Source organism: Schistocerca gregaria, chromosome X (genome assembly GCF_023897955.1).
Source record: "Schistocerca gregaria isolate iqSchGreg1 chromosome X, iqSchGreg1.2, whole genome shotgun sequence".
Taxonomy (NCBI): domain Eukaryota; kingdom Metazoa; phylum Arthropoda; class Insecta; order Orthoptera; family Acrididae; genus Schistocerca; species Schistocerca gregaria.
Genome location: NC_064931.1, coordinates 815779623 through 815796669, shown reverse-complemented (window position 1 = coordinate 815796669; position 17047 = coordinate 815779623). Strand labels below are relative to the sequence as shown.

The window sequence follows — 17047 nt, the reverse complement described above, 5'->3', positions numbered from 1 at the left end:
TTATGTCTATGAGGGATATTACGGCTTTAGCCAAGGACTTGATAAACACCATAAGGGAATCCAATAAAAGGATGGGACTTTTCAGAAGGATACGCTGTGAGAGCGCCAACAACCACGCTGGTCTACAACCCCTTTGCCCGACTCGATGGACTATGTAAGCTTCTAGTAGCTTGAAAATATTCAAAAACTTTGAAGAACTTCTACAGTTTTTTAAAACATTTTCTCCAGAGGACAAAACAGAGGCATGTTATAAACGTGCAGGCTACCTTGAGTCAAAGTTACGATTGAAGACTTATTTCTTTTTACGTTTTTATTGCCCTGCAATGAACCCAGTAGGGGATGTCAATGAAAAAATTCAATGCCCTCATCTAAGTGTTGCTGATCTGGAAAAAATATATGAGGACTTGATTTATATATTGAATGGAAGGCGTGATAGTTTTGAACACTTTTGGGAATCGTGTTTAAAAGAAAAACCTTCACAAGTTGATGATCCTTCACTTCCTCGAAATCAAAGTATACCAAAAAAAGTATGAAAACAACTAAGCCAACTCACTACACACTTTCAAAACCCCAAAGGAATACTACAAAGCTATTTACATTGAAGTTTATGAAATGGTGCAATCTTGCATTACTGAACGGTTTGCTTCAACTGGACTCATTCAGGTCATTTCAGTTGAACAAGAGTGCTTGCTTTTAGTAAACAGCGGTGAAACAAATTTGGAAAAATCAACTGAGATTTTCAAAAATGACCTAAACATTGAGAGACTGTGCTTACACTTGAATATGTTGGCCAATATCACTAATAAAAAACAAATAGTCTTAAAAAACGTGTGATATAAGAAAGTACATTACACAAGTGCCTGCAGTTGGAGAAATGTTATGTGAAGTAGTGAAATGCGTTAAGCTTCTCCATGTAGTTCCAATCATGATAGCAACAGTCGAACAGTCATTTAGCGCCCTTAGACGTCTGAAGTCACATCTTCGATCAACAATGGGACAGAAGCGATTGAACAACTTCGCTGTTCTTCGTGCCCACCGAGATGTTTAGGATTCAGTAATCTAGTCCATTTGCACCTTTCTAAAGACACTCTAGCCCTAATAATGGCATTTAGAGCAATATTAAATATCTTTATAAAATAGAGAATTAAGTACATACATAATGTTAAATTTTCCGTTTCGAAATATTAGTACTACTTTAGTACTGTATTACTATATTACTATAGTGCTGTGTTAGTTGTTTTCAAATACTTAAATATTTCTAGGGTGTAAGAACAAATTAAAACCCGCTATTTACATACTTTTTGACTGAAAGTATTAGGCATCCTGTATTAACTTTATTACAGCATTAACTTTGAGATATTTTTTCTATTTAATGGACCCTGAGCTTTATTCAAAATAAGCTTAAATTGGCTATTTCACTTATTAATCAAAGTGCTACTACTGTGCGACACCAATATTTTATGTGTTAGTCTTTCAATGATTGTTTAGAATTTATTTAAATATTGTCGCAGAAGAAGCCAAGTAGCACTGTGGTTGCGAGTTCAAAACTCACCTGGACTGTAAAATTTTAATTTCTATATTTGATTCGAGTACATTCTAGAAGTATCCACAAATTTCAAGAATCATTGTACTGGAATGTTCTGTACCTGTATATATACTGTATGTGTTCTGGCCGGAGACAGTTCGCTCCATGCTCTTGTATGTGCAGCTGCTGAATAAACCTTCGTTAACTGAAGTTAATATTCACCATTCATCTAATTACACCTTCGCCTACGTGACATTATTCTGGTGGAGGCACCAGGTATTGGAACCTGTGATAGGGCACATTATCAATGAGACAGTGGCTCCCATGAGGCCACAACAGAGCCACTGTTTACGTGGCGAGAAACCCGAGTTCGAGCCATATTCAAAAGATCACAATCTATCAAAGACAGAAGAAGAAGAGGACGTTACAATGACAGCAACTGTGTGCCACCACATGAAACATCCTTCCAGGTTCTCTGGTGACAATGTCCAAGACCCAAACAAGTGGCTGAAGGTATATGAGTGTATAGGCAAATTTAACAAATGGAATGACACCATGTGCTAACATATTCTTCTACTTGGAGGGCACTGCCAAGCAATGGTATGAGAACAATGAGGAGAAGTGCACAAGCTGGGAAGTATTCCAGGTGGAACTGGGCAAGTATTTTGGCGACACACAACGACAGATGTGCAAGGCTGAAGATAATCTAAAGTGCAGGGCAGTGTCCAGGAGAAACTACAGCATCCTACATTCAAGACATCTTGAAGCTGCGTAAAATAGTGGATCCTAGAATGAAGGAGGAAGATAAGGTTGTACATCTCATGAAGGGTGTTGCTAAGGACATCTATCAAGCCCTACTCCTGAAAGAGGTTTCAACAGCAGACGACTTTATAAAATGGTGCCAGTATATCAAGACAATGCATCCAAAAAGAATTACATGCAAGAAGTTTGAACGGCTTCCAAATGTCGTATCAATGTCTGTGATGGAGGAAGGAACTGATTTCAAATGTGTTCTTCATCAGAGAGAGAGAGAGAGAGAGAGAGAGAGAGAGAGAGAGAGAGAGAGAGAAGGCACTTGGATTGCACAGCAAGACGCTTCAAGAGGTCATTAGGTAGGAAGTGGAACAGACATTAAACCCAATCTCTCATCCTTCATTTCCCTTTAAAATAGTGAAAAAGTTGACACCCAGATGAAGTTGTGTTCCTACTATGCCGCATACGGAACCTGTTTGGGCACCAAGGAAGACTGATGTCTGGAGGACCCAGGATAAGCAACCAGAATGTTTCCATGGCGGACGACTGGGACATGTGGTGCGCTATTGTCAAGAAAGGCAGCAGATATTTGAAGACGCGCCCGCGCCAGAAGACAGCAGACAGATCTTAGCCGACACCAACTCCGGGACGACGAAGATGAACAAGAAAATGTGGGTGCAGGATGACGTAGGTCACCATCGCTGCAAGCTAGCCACTGGAGAGGACACTCCTCAACATGGCGATCAAGGTCTCCATCACCGTTTAGAGACTCCAGCCGATCACCTAGCCACCGCAACCTGTAAAACTAAAAGGTGGGACCTTCCTTGAAGGTGAGGCCACCGAATCCTTCGCTCTCAGTCACTACAAAAATGATAGGAAACTACATCGATAACCTCATGGATGGACGACCAGCCCTAGCTCTTGTGGACTCTGGAACATCATATTCAGTCATTTCGGAGAAGCAGCGTCGCCAGTTGCAGAAAACAGTATTCATCAACAGCAAACATCTCTGCTGAAGGTGGCTAATGGGAAATATGTAAAACCTACAAGAAGATGTATCATTTGTATGGGCATAAATGGCCATACACAGCCCTTAGCATTCATTGCCTGGTACGCATGTAGTCGTGACGTCATTCTCGGATGGGACTTTTTTGAAAGCTTCTCAGGCAATTATAGATTGTGATCACTCGAAGATTATGCTAGACAAGATGAGATGCTGTGGACAGGAAGATGAGCATCCGAGTGTGTGGAGGCTATATGGATGAAGTGGTCATTCCTGCAGTCAGCACTAGAAAGGTAACTGTCACATGTCATGCCATGCATCAACCCATGGATCTTGTAGTTGAATGTAAGAGAAGCATACCACTGAAGAATAACTTGGTCATCCCAGCCTCTGTCGTCTCATTTAAGAACCGATTCGGTGAATTGTGGATAGTTAACTGTCGCCGAGAACCGCAGGTCCTTCCAAGACACATGCGCATAGCAAACGCTGAGCCATTAACTGAAGAACAGCTGAGTGTCATAGAAACCTCCCATGGTGAGTCTGTGGGCGAAATTAGCGCTACCACTATGAGACAAGATCTTCTAGCTCGACTATCACCAGATCTCACTAAGGAACAACAGAAAAAGCTACTTGCCATTCTTCAAGAGTTCTCTGAATGCTTCAATCCACAGGTGAAGAGCAAATTAGACAAACTGATCGTGAAGCACCAGATTAGCAATGGAGACCATCAACCAATTAGTCAGAGAGCATACCATGTGTCAGCAACGGAACATTGAATAATTCACAATGAGGTAGAGAAAATGATGAAGAATGACGTCATTCAGCCTTCGCAGAGTCCATGGTCATCATCAGTGGTCCTTGTCAGGAAGAAGGATGGCAGTTGGTGCTTTTGTGTTGATTACAGGAAGCTTAATAAGATAACTAATAAGGACGTTTACCCTCTTCCACGAATTGATAATACATATTCTTTGAAGGGGGCTAAGTTTTTCTCAACCATGGACATGTACTCGGGATACTGGCAAATCGAAGTAGATGAGGCTGATCAAGAGAAAACTGTATCCATCACCCGTGAGGGCCTGTATGAGTTTAAGGTAATGCCATTAGGTTTGTGTAATGCACTAGCAACTTTTGAACGGATGATAGATAACCTTCTAAGGCACCTGAAGTGGACGATGTGTCTTTGTTATTTAGATGACATTATAGTGTTCTCAGAGACATTTAATAAACATATAAAAAGACTGAGGGTTGTTGTTAAGTGTCTCCAACAAGGTGGGCTGAAACTTAATCCAAGAAAGTGTCTCTTTGGAGCAAAAGAAATCAAAATACTTGGACACCTTGTGTCAAACGAAGGTGTGCAGCCAGACCCAGAAAATGTGAGATCAATAACGGAATTTCCTATTCCTAAAAGTATTAGAGATGTGAGAAACTTCCTCGGATTATGTTCTTATTATCATTGTTGTATCAAAGGCTTTTTTATCAAACCCAGGCCCCTCCAAGAGTTGTTAAAAGCTGATGCTAAATTTATCTGGGGTGGTGCTCAATAAGATTCTTTTCATGTGCTGTGAAAAGCTCTGACAACTGACCCTGTACTTTGTCTGTATGATGAGAGAGCACCTACAGAACTACACACAGATGCCAGTGGGTATGGGATCGATACTGTTCTGGTGCAAATTTCATATGGAAAAGAGAAGGTTATTGCCTATGCTTACAAAAGCCGAAAGAAACTAGAAAGAGACTGCCTTGCTGTGATCTGGGCCATGTGCAAGTTTCGACAGTATCTCTATGGAAGGCCATTCACAGTTGTTACAAACCATCATTCACTTAGTTAGTTGACAGGTCTGAAGGATCCAACAGGATAACTCGACAGGTGGGCACTACATGTTCAAATGTATGACATTATCATAGTGTACAAAAGTGGAAGAAAACACCAAGATGCTGACTGTCTCTCAAGAAACCCTGTGCAAGGCCATCAAGACTTTGAAGAAGATAGTGACTGTCTCGCTGCACTTCAGGATCTCTTTGCTGAGCAGGAGGAGGACGCCAAGATATCTCAAATTATGCTTGCCTTAAATCGGTCAGAGGATGTGAAAGGACAACTTAAGGTGGTTAATGGATTACTTTGCAAGAAAAACTTCAATCCATTTGGAAAAATGTGGCTAACAGTGATTCCTAAAAACATGCCCTTAGATTATTTATGAAATATCCAGGTGCACTGCACCTGGATATTTCATAAATAATTATGTCATTAAAAGACATATTTCGCACTGCGGGCCCCAAAGAACAGAAGTTATGCCCTTAGATGTTCTACAGAAATTCCATGACACACCTGAAACCGAACATTTAAGATTTTTTAAGACATATGATAGAATCCGCAAGAGATCTTTCTGGCCAGGTTTATTTAGGAGTGTCTGTCACTATGTGTCACACTGTTGAGAGTGCCAGAGGAGAATGGCAGTTCCTCAGAAACCACCTGGACTACTCATGCCAATTCCACCAGCCGAAAAGCCTTTCCAGTGTGTTGGGATTGACCTCCTCAGACGATTTCCAACGTCTACTAGTGGCAATAGATGGATTATTGTTTGCACTGATTATCTGACACACTATGCCATTACAAAAACTGTGAAAACAGCTGATGCATCCAAGGTAGCCAAATTCATAGTGGACGACACTGTTAATTACGGATCGAGGAAAAGTTTTTCAATCAAATCCTGTGAAAGAGATAAACCGTAAGTGCAAAATTACTCATCACATGACAACTGCCAACCATCCGCAAACTAATGGGCTTACTGAATGCCTTAATAAGACCTTGGCCGACATGCTATCAATGTTCATCAGTGTTGAGCAGGCCAACTGGGATGAGGTGCTACCTTTTGTGACTTATGCTTACAACACCGCCAAACGAGACACCACAGGATTTACACCATTTTTCCTGGTACATAGGCGTGAGGTGACGACGATGATGGACACAGTGTTTCCGTTACATCCTGATGGCATGGACGATGAATCAGCCAGGTGTTAACCAGAGCTGAGGAAGCTCATCAGTTAGCTTGACTCCGCATGCTGCAGGCTGAAAACGATCACTGCAGGCATGACACAAGCCACCACCCTGTTGTTTACCAGCCTGATGACCTCGTCTGGATCTTCACTCCTGTTCGGAAGGTTGGTCTCTCTGAGAAGCTCCTCAGGCGCTACTTTGGACCATATAAGGTTCTAAGAGAGTTGTCTGATGTTACTTATGAAGTTGAAAATTTCGACCCCGACACAAGACGACGATAGATCAGAGGTATGGTCCACGTCCTTCCAATGAAGCCCTATAAGGATCCTGCAACCCAGGGTAAATTCGAAGCTCCAGTGACATGCAACAACCGGAAAGGTGATGAAGAGTGTAGCGGCAAAAGAGGTTCTAAGAAGATCACCGCTAGGGCAACCATCAGTCATCGGGAATCAGAATATGCAGGACCAATGACTCGTTCCCGGACTAAGAGGACGTAACACAGAGACGCTGTTCTCTTAAGTACGGAGCAATGTCTCAGAAGAAGCTGAGTAGCACTGTGGTGTATTGGTTATGATACTAAACTGTTGCATGAAGGGTCGTGAGTTCAAAACTCATCTGGGCTGTACAATTTTAATTCCTATATTTGGTTCGAGTACATTCTAGAAGTATCCACAAATGTCAAAATCATTGTACTGGAATGTTCTGCAGCTGTATATATACTGTATGTGTTCTGGACGGAGGCACTCTGCTTCACGCTTCTGTACGTGCAACTGCTGAATAAACCTTTGTTACATGAAGTTTTAGTGTTCGTTCTTCATCTAATTACACCTTCTTCTATGTGACAACATAATTTCAGCCTTTTCAGACTGATATATTCACTACTCTGTAATAGTCTATAAGCATGATTTTTAATGTAAATTAAATTAGCTTTTTACAAAAATATTGTGCATGTTAATGTTTTGTTTCTTTTTTCAAAGCAAAAAAATGTGTCTGTCAGGCTTGTCAAGTTTCTCGGAATGTCGAGTTATCAACAGTCCAGTTTTCGGGGTTCTAACGTTGATCATATGCCTCTAAAATGTTGAAAAATTTTTAAAACTCACTATTTTTTATCTAAAATTTAGAAAACTTCCCAAGGCAAGACCCCCAGTATGCCCCCCCCCCCCCCAATATTTTTTATAAGTCGGCGTCTGTGTGTGTGTGTGTGTGTGTGTGTGTGTGAGAGAGAGAGAGAGAGAGAGAGAGAGAGAGAGAGAGAGAGAGAGAGAGAGAGAGAGATACGTCACCCTTAGTTATTCGGGAGTTGAAAAAGAGGTGGGAGTGAGCTGCAACTAAAAGTACTGTCTAATTGAACTCTCTCATAAACTTGGTAATTCAGCCTATATTCAAATTTGGTTATTACCATATCGTGTCAGAAGTTTACGTGCAGCCAATATTTGCACGTGGCCTGCATTCGTGCAAATATGGTAATTTTTCAGTTACTGTGTACCATAATCTTTGAGCAATTGTGTACTTTCTCAATGTTTACGAGAGTGAGAATATCTGTAGAAAGGAGAGGTGTGACCTGGCAGCAAGCGGAGGAAGAAAAGTGGTGGGAGGATTGAGCCAAATGGAGAGAGGACTCATCAGCACCCAGACCCAGCAGTAGCTGGAGCGGGATCCGGATACAACAACAACAACTTCATAACTCTTCACCAACTTTGAATGAATTTGGACAGACATAAAAAACAAAGGATCCTATGACAGCACAGTGTCTCTGTTTGTAAATGTAAAACCAGCATGCACGTCGATGCACACACACACACACACACACACACACACACACACACACACACACACAATGATTTGGAACTTATTAAATACACAAGGATGCAGACTGTTATTACTCTGGCATAGAATCTGTGAATGGGACAGTGTGGGTACTAAGAGGAAACCAAGAAAATTCTGTATTCATTCTTAAGCCCAGAAAACAAACTGCAGGCTATTTGTAACAGTCAAAGGTCTGTAACAGACAGATTCAAAATTCACAGCTTTTCACAGGCTGAATAAACTGTGCTACAGTGATTTGATACAGTTCATTTCTCCTGTGATAATACAGAGTAATACAGATATGAAAGCATGTATCACTGCAGAGGAACAGATATTAATCACACTGACATAAGAAAGTGTTGGTTTATTTTGTTCACATGGTATGCGAAAACAGAAAATTGTATCAGAATTAAACATCATAATATACCATTTAGTAAATAATAAAATTTCAATGAGATTACATATTATTGTGTTTCGTACATCATTTTTGGAACTTACATGTGAGACAATCTGTGTAATTAGCCATCACCCACCAATTGCTGGCCAACTCCTTGCTGAAATACACTGTAATACAGATTGGTAGCACTATTCCCTTGAAGACCAGTCTCAGCAACTTTGTCCAGTTTGAATGAGGCACAGATGAGTTGGGGAATTATAGTGACTGCATAACAGCTACAGGAGAAAATGGTAGTGGAGTGGATGACTGATTCATGATTTAATTGACTACTTGTGAGAACTTATATTTGATTGTTTTTATACGTTGGTCACTCATTTCATCCAAGTCAAACAATAATCTGAGAAGAAACATTTTCATGTCTTCTCTGATTCTGGGGCATCAATTTTGGTCTTCTTGGCTTTAATAAACTTCACGAAACATTTACCAATTCAATTATTTTTATAACAACATTTGAGTTTTCTTTCTTTCTTGTGTCATCTGAAAATTTCTCTCAGCTTGAAAAACTTGGAATTTTTGTTCACATCAGCTGTGTCCAACCAACACAAGTTGCAGTCTTAGAAAAGGGTGGTGGTGCTGCTGAGGATGATGCTGATGAAAATGAGAGATGCTGAGAGGAGATATCTTTATTGGCTATAGTGTCAAATACATTTTGTATAACATGTCAAATATCTGGCAAATTTTCAGGGGAGGCAGAAGTTAAGGGTCTAACAAAAGATGATGAACACTAGATTGTTTCCATCATCCTATATGGCTTCTTTGTCTTTCTCCCACTACGACATGGGGCAAGAAAGACAGTTTGTAACTTCTTTCCATTTCACACTGTGTTCAGGCACTAAAGCAAAAGAACTCCCCCTTAGGAGCAAAAACAGGAATAATATTTACGGAACCTACATTATTAAGACCTTGCTATGATTTTCTGTTTGTATGTGAAGGCTAATCTCGTGAACTACTGTAGGGATTTTGAGATGGTTTTCATTAAGGGACAGATTGATTCAAGAGGAAGGTTTGTGTACATAAGTTATAATCATAGTAATGAATTACAATATATGTATCATTATCATTGTGGAATATTGTATGCCAATATGGAATTCCCAAAAACCTCACTGATGTTTCCAGAAGCCTATAACTGGACTCCAGTTGCTGTATAAGAACAGAAGATGGAAACACCCATTTCTTTAGCACTCCGGCAGGTATCAGACAAGGTTGCATTTTATAACCATTCTTTTTCATATTAGTCATAGACACAATGAGAAAAGTTCTGGACAATTCAAATACAGACATATGTTGGAATAAACAATTTAGGATTTCAGATCTGGATTGTGCTGACAACATCATTCTGTGGGGAGAAACACCACAAAGTTTACAACTAATGACAACCAAGTTGGATGGAATGAATGAATACAGGAGTACAGAAAGATCTCATAACACCTGGAAATGAATGTTTGCTAATGACATCTAATGTGTGGACCTGAACTGGGAGGAAGCTGAAAATGTGACAGCTGGTTGAGTACGCTGAAGAACACTTGTTGCCCAATATGCTACTTAGCCTTGGAGGAACTAGGTCTAAGGATCTGTTCCATTCTTTATTGAGTTCAAGTGACATCAATGATGGTAATTATGAGTTGGCCACCTCTAGAGGAGGTGGTATTGGCAAGAAAAGCAGTGTGGTGATTCCTTCAGTCCGCCTCCACCTGTAGCAAACAGATGACGGGCTACAATGACTGACAACCAGCGATCAGTGAAGCACCTGTTGGCCAAAGTACCACCACCAGGACCCTCTCTGGTCACTTCTGATGCAGATAGATCTCAGACTACCATGCTTTCCAGGGGCCAAACATGCCCAACTGTCACTCAACCAGTCTCTGCTCTCGCTTCAATGAGGCAACATCTCCTGACCATGCACTCGGCAGCTTACCCTGCGCAATGCCAAGTGGCCTGCATTGTCAGCTGCCGCACATTGCTGGAGTTTGCACGGACAGCAGGATTTTGCACCCACATCCAGTTTCTGTGTTTTGTCATGGTCTAGTTAATGAGAGAAGTACTACCGCATGTTCAATGCCATCTCTCTGAGCCACATTCCCTCGAGGGGCTTCTCTGGACTGCAGCTGCACAAAGTCTGATGATGCCCGATTCATTCCCACAGTATTACCTCCTATGTTACTGTGTGTAGTGTACTTCAGTGCAGTGAAGTTCACTGAGTGCTAGGAGTAGCATGTGGGTTTATTATCATTTCATCCTTGGCCATTATGGCACCCCTTTACTGCCAAGTGTACCACTAAAACAAGTTTTCTCTCTGATCCTGCTTGCTCCCTTGACCGCCAGGCGTCCATCATTCTCAAGCCCCTCCCCCCGTTTCTTTTTCCTGTGTATTCATCAAGTATGGTCACCATTCTGGCAAAACCCAGTGTTGATGTCCCACTTCTCAGTGCTTGTCTTCTTGTACCACCAAATGACGCCGAAAAAAGTACTGTAAACTGTTCATAGTTCTCCCTGTTCAAAAACTCAACCATGAGTGAGGACCTCCCTTGATTAAGAGGTTGTAATATGTTAAAATGTTGTGGTAGTTGTTAGCTTTTAGAAATAAATATTTCATGAACCAGCTCAGCTCGCATACCTCTTTTAGTACGTCTCATTATTTATTGTTGTCATTAATTAATTAGTGTGCCTCCATAAACATATACATTCCTTAGGAGCATAGAAGGGAATCATTACATTGTTCCTTCAGCAATAAAGTGAACAGCTGCTGGAACTTCAGAGAGCAGAGAAAGCTTCACAAGACTCTACACATCTATACCTATCATCTATTTGCAAATACTGGCCCCCTGCCACATTTTTCTGTATGGCTAATCTCAGGAACTACTCTAGGGATTCTGATACAATTTTCAGTAATAGGTAGTCTGATTCATGAGGAAAGTTTGTCTAGATAATTCAAAGATATTTCACTCAAATTGACTGAACTATGATGGATTTATGTTCCGCACTACATTTTTGTGTCTGTCAGTGAAGGCTAATTTCAGAAACTATTGTAGTAGATAGGTACGGTTCCCACAAATGAACAGACTGATTCACAAGTAAGGTTTGTGTGTATAATTTAATAGTACTGCGACACACAAGTCACCCAGTCGTAGATACTTAGCACTACCCATTTCAAGCTGGGGCAGGTCACTAGTCACAATATAAATAATAGAATAAACTTAGACCCTGTTTTCATTTACAGATACTACTGTGTATTTTTCTCACTTCTATTGTACTTTGCACATGGAGAAATCACTACTGGATGCTTTGTAGCATAGACCACAAAAATATTTTGGGATGTGCTCAAGGAAATATATATGCCATCCTAAAAAGAAAGGATTGGAAAAAGACTGCTGAACATTTTTGCTATTTACCACTCTGATGAATTAATAGCATGCTGAGATGCTGATGGTTTATTTACCATGATCAAGAGTGGTTATCCTGAAAGGAACAGCAACAAAGGAGTACTTTGCATTTCACAGAATAGCACTTCAGAACTTTATATTCAATTTCCATCAAGAGTAATGTACTATTAGAGTGACGAATAACTCCCTATTTATTTTGTAAAAGATGTAGTGCTGCTCATATGAAGCTATTTAATGTGATAATTCTCCAAAATATGTCTGGATAATGTGAAAATAAGGTTTAACAGAGGATTAAAAATGATTGAATCTACATTTCAACTGGTTCAGAAGGCTTTCAAAGTTTTAAATGGCCCAATATGTTGCATCAATCCCACCAGACTGAATGATATTATCAAAGCCATTTGCATTCTCCACAATTATGTACACAAACAACTAACTGTAAAATACACATCACCACACCTTGAAGAAAATCATGAAACCACTAACAATGCTGCAACAATACAAACAGCTCAAAAATTTACAATTTTGTGCTAATTCACCTGCAAATATATTCACAGATTATTTAGCAAATTATTTTGTTTCCATATGTGCGTCTCTTCCTTGGCAGTAGAGCTACCACACTTGAATGTCCATTTCAAGGAAAGTATAGTTATTACATTTGAAAATTTGAAGTCAGTCCTTTACTTTAATGTGTTGTCAATTACTTTTATTTTGAAAACCCATATGTCTTTAGATTTATACATAAATGTGATGATTTTTTTTAGTCATTTGTATGTGAACATAATTTTATTTAAACTTAGAAGATTTGTATCTTTTATGTCATTTGCCCACCATTTTCACTTTTATTTGCACATGATAATGTAATTTTACAGAACACACAAAAGAATTCCGATGGTATGATTTACTAAGATGTTTTTCCACTTCTCTTACAAACTACCACTAAAAGCCAGCCTTATAATGTTAACACAAAACAAATCTTTGTTCAAGGAAACAATGCTAATCCAACTGCTTGGCAATGCTTATGCCAAGTCAACTGGTCAGCAACATGTTGCAAGCAACTTACTGGTGCGTTACTCCACAGTTGTGTCACCTGCGCAGCCCTATTCAATTAGACATGACATGATTCACAAGCAACCAGTTGCAAACACACACTGTCAACAAATTTCATTTGAGTTGCTTCAGATATGGAGGAAATATGAAAATGATGGAAGGTGCAACGATAAAAGAAACCATTAAAAAAAGAGCTGCAATGTAATGGAAATTAAGTGCTTGTCTGCAGACTTATTGAATGTCTGTCAGAAGCATACAAATTATGATCAAGGAGACACTGTGGCAACTCAGACGTTGGGATGTTGTAAACATTCTTATCAAAAATTTTGCAACAGCCACAATAGTACAAAGATCTTAAATATGGTGGCATCCGTGTCTAAAATTAAAGTATGCTATAGCTGTCAAATGCATGCAAAGCCACATCTGCAGTGAGCGTGCTTGCAAACATTACAACCAAGAAATAAAAAGAAAGTCAATCAGAAATGTCAATGGTAGATTGAAAAGTAACTGACAAACAATGCAATGTTTTCACAAACTGTCAGACACCTTGATTACTTCTACCTGTTATTGCTAATTGTTCTCTGTAAACCAACATGCCATAACCTCATAATCTTTCCATTGTTGAACATGTTCATTACCAATCCCCCAGTTGCAAACAAAAGACTTAGATACATCTGGCAGTGACTGGGAACAGGTTGCCTACGGTACTCAATCTTGCCTGAACTATTATGCATGCAGTCTCTCCCATATTTTATTGTATTTACTGACACTGTAATGCAGACTTCATGTCAAGCAACAGTTAATGTGTGCTTTTGGTACAGGCTTAGATTTCTTTAAAAGCTCTCCCTGCTGTCAAATTCAGATTTTAGTCAGCTTTCAACAATGACTATTACATGGGTCATCATGTTATCTAGAAGCATTCCTAACTTGGAATCCTTTATCAAAATTCTCCTTTAATATCACTGTAATATTCTGATGGACTACTGTTTAGACATGGGCCACAATCTGTAACTCTCTGTACTTTCAGTAGCTGCTAGTGGGGGCTTTTTGTACATCTTCATTGAGACCCTGCCACACAAATATACACAGGGTGTTACAAAAGATTCACCCAATCTCACAAGACTGTATCTTCTACACGAATAGAGACAGAAACTCGCAGTACATTTTAACTTACACATACAGCATCAAGATACTTTTTACAATTATGTTTAGGATCAAAGTTTTGATTTAGTTTTCACAGATGGTAAATGTGCCCTCCATAGCATGCATATGATAGTCAAACTTGTGTTCCATAGTTTTGTGGGCATGTCTGGAGTTACTGCATTCACCGCTGTTGCTCCGCATCAAAGCACACACAAAGTTGATGGAAAAGGAGGCCCGTGGATGGAGTACACAAATCCCTCACCAAAAAACATGAGACACAACGACTGGAGAGGTTAATGGTGCAATGTGAGATCCACATGCCCATTATGGCCACTCCACTGGTGAGATAGTCCACTGTTAAAAAAAATCTCTTATATGCAGATGCCAGTGCAGAGGAACTACATCCTGTGGAAAAATAAATTTTTGGCATGTTCTCACTACTGTGAAATACACTAGATGTCCTTATGTACCAATGTACATGATTCCTGTAAGAGTCTTCTTCACAGAAAACAACAGGCTGTAAATTTTTCTCAAGATACAGCACAACACACATGAAGCTTTAAAGAGCACATCTTGTGCTCAATTATCATATGTGACTGTTGACTTTTTTATTTAAATTGAACATAGCCTTGTCACTGAACACTAAACATGGAAGGAAACAGTTATCTTCCATCTCCTCATCCAGAATGATTCACAAAACTCTACATGTGGTTGTATATCACTGTGATGAAGGGCTCGAATATTTGTGGTTTGAAACACAAATACCACAACACATACCAAACAGACTTTTGATGAACAATTAACTCTCGGTTGGCACAATGTGTACATTTTGGTGAACTACATGCACAAAACTTGTCAAATGTTCTCTATGTTTTGAACATGCGCACAGGAGCAACCTGTGGATTTCCCCTTACACAAACAATCGATGCTTTAAGCCATAGGAGGCGCAGTGTCATACTCTCCATAAACATCATGTCAGTCACTTGTAACTGAATTTCACTTATTGAAACAGAGAATGTAAAATGTATTTTGTTGCTGTTATCACAATCTCAAGTCAGAATTAAAAAGCTATCTGCACAAGGTAGGGCTCTACCAGCCAAAGAAAGTACCTAAGTAAAATTTTAGGTTCAATGCATAAGTCAAAATCAACCCCAAGTTTCAATCTTCATTCAGGTAGAATGATGTAGTCATTTTACAAAAATATGAACGTTTTTGACACATCTCATACAATGAGTGTGCAGTGCGGCCCTGTCAGAGTTCCACTAACAGCCAACTGTACAAAATGTTTGGCCTTATATTACCACAAGACCTCAAAACAAACTGAATTCAGAAATTTGCATTGTATAAACGTTAATCTCTGGTCATATCACCGTGAAGTAGGATCAACTTTGACTGGCAAAATTTCAACGATCGAATCTCGTTCAACTGTAATGAGTCTGTGGCCTAGTGGCATTAGAAAATAATGCTTTTGTCTTGACCAAATATGAGTTTAAAATGTGTAAATAATAAAGAAGTCCTTACTATCACAAAAAACTGTTAAGTAGTGAGTGTACGTTTAGATTAAAAAATTGTTGGGTGCCAACTGCATGCACATTGATGAATAAGACAAGTAGGAGGCACATCTAAATCAGTCTGTGATTATCAGGTGGTGGCTCAGTGGTTGTGCACTGGAATACACTTATGTTATGTCTTGACCACACTTTTATTTTTCATCAACCTTAAGCACTTCGATTTTCCATCATTTTCAAAGGTAGTGCTGACATAGCACTGCCTTTGAAAATGACAAAGTTGAAACGTGTAAGAGTGGTGAAAATAAAAGTGTGATCAAGACGAAAGTAAAGCTGTTAAAAATGCATCCAGATAGCTGTGTCGTCTCACAACATTTTCATGCAAATTGCAGCTGGTACTGGAATACACCAAGCACATTTAGAAGGATGTAGGTTGCAGTAGTTACTCAGAGATGAAGAAGCTTGCACAGGACAGAGTAGCATGGAGAGCTGCATCAAACCAGGCTCTGGACTAAAGACAAGACCACCACCACCGCCACCACCACAGCAACTTCAGTTTTAGGAATTTCTTTTCCACTTGACACTTCTTTGACCTCTGGCAATGTTTGTGCAGAATGGTGGGTTGTTTAAGTTTAGGACTCAAGTGTAAAACTAAATCATGCAGCAGTTATAACAGCTGCAGCATCTGACTTGCACAATACAATACAATTGTCATTGCATCGAATGAAGAGCCTGAAAAGGATGACATGATCTGATAGGAGAGGAGTCTATGAAGAAATTCCAGTACTAACAGAAAATTTAGCTAACAAGAGTAACAATTCAGTGAGGGCAGCATATACTAACAATTTATTTATATAGAAACAGTTACAAAATTGGAATCAATTTACAAAGAGTCGGTTTGAAAGCCCTATTTTCTTTTCATTTATTTTACTTCTGGTTCTTTAATTTCTCTATCTAGTTTCAGAGTTACCATTCTTATTTCATGTTTCCCCAAGCAACACTTTTCTTTTATTTTATATTTCACATCAAGAATACTTTCAGTTGTTTTCATTTTTAGGACGTGATTCTGACTCTGTAGGTTATATAACAGACTCTTAGTTTCTGTGTTGCACATCTGCCTGTAAATACAGGTTATTTTTAGTTCAAAATGTGTGATGTATTGCTGTCACAGGTAACTTACTCTATCATTCTTACCAAACCAACATAAACACTCTCTCCATCTTCACTGTCATCAATGAGAAGAACACTATATTAATTTGAAGTTAACAGTCACCTGCTCATTTACTAATGTGAATGAACTGCAACCTTCAGTGTTATTTGAATGTGAATTTGAACAAAAAATGAACAGGAATACAATGAATGATACTATAAACTATCTACTACACAGATAATTCATTTCAAAAAAATTATCTGAGCATAGTTATCAC

General features: G+C 39.3%; 1 protein-coding gene across 3 annotated transcripts in view; it reads right to left on the bottom strand.

The window, feature by feature from the left end:
• Positions 1–17047, bottom strand: part of LOC126298586 (protein Daple) — a 190164-nt gene that overhangs the window by 58276 nt on the left and 114841 nt on the right. The gene's annotated exons all lie outside the window — the stretch shown is intronic.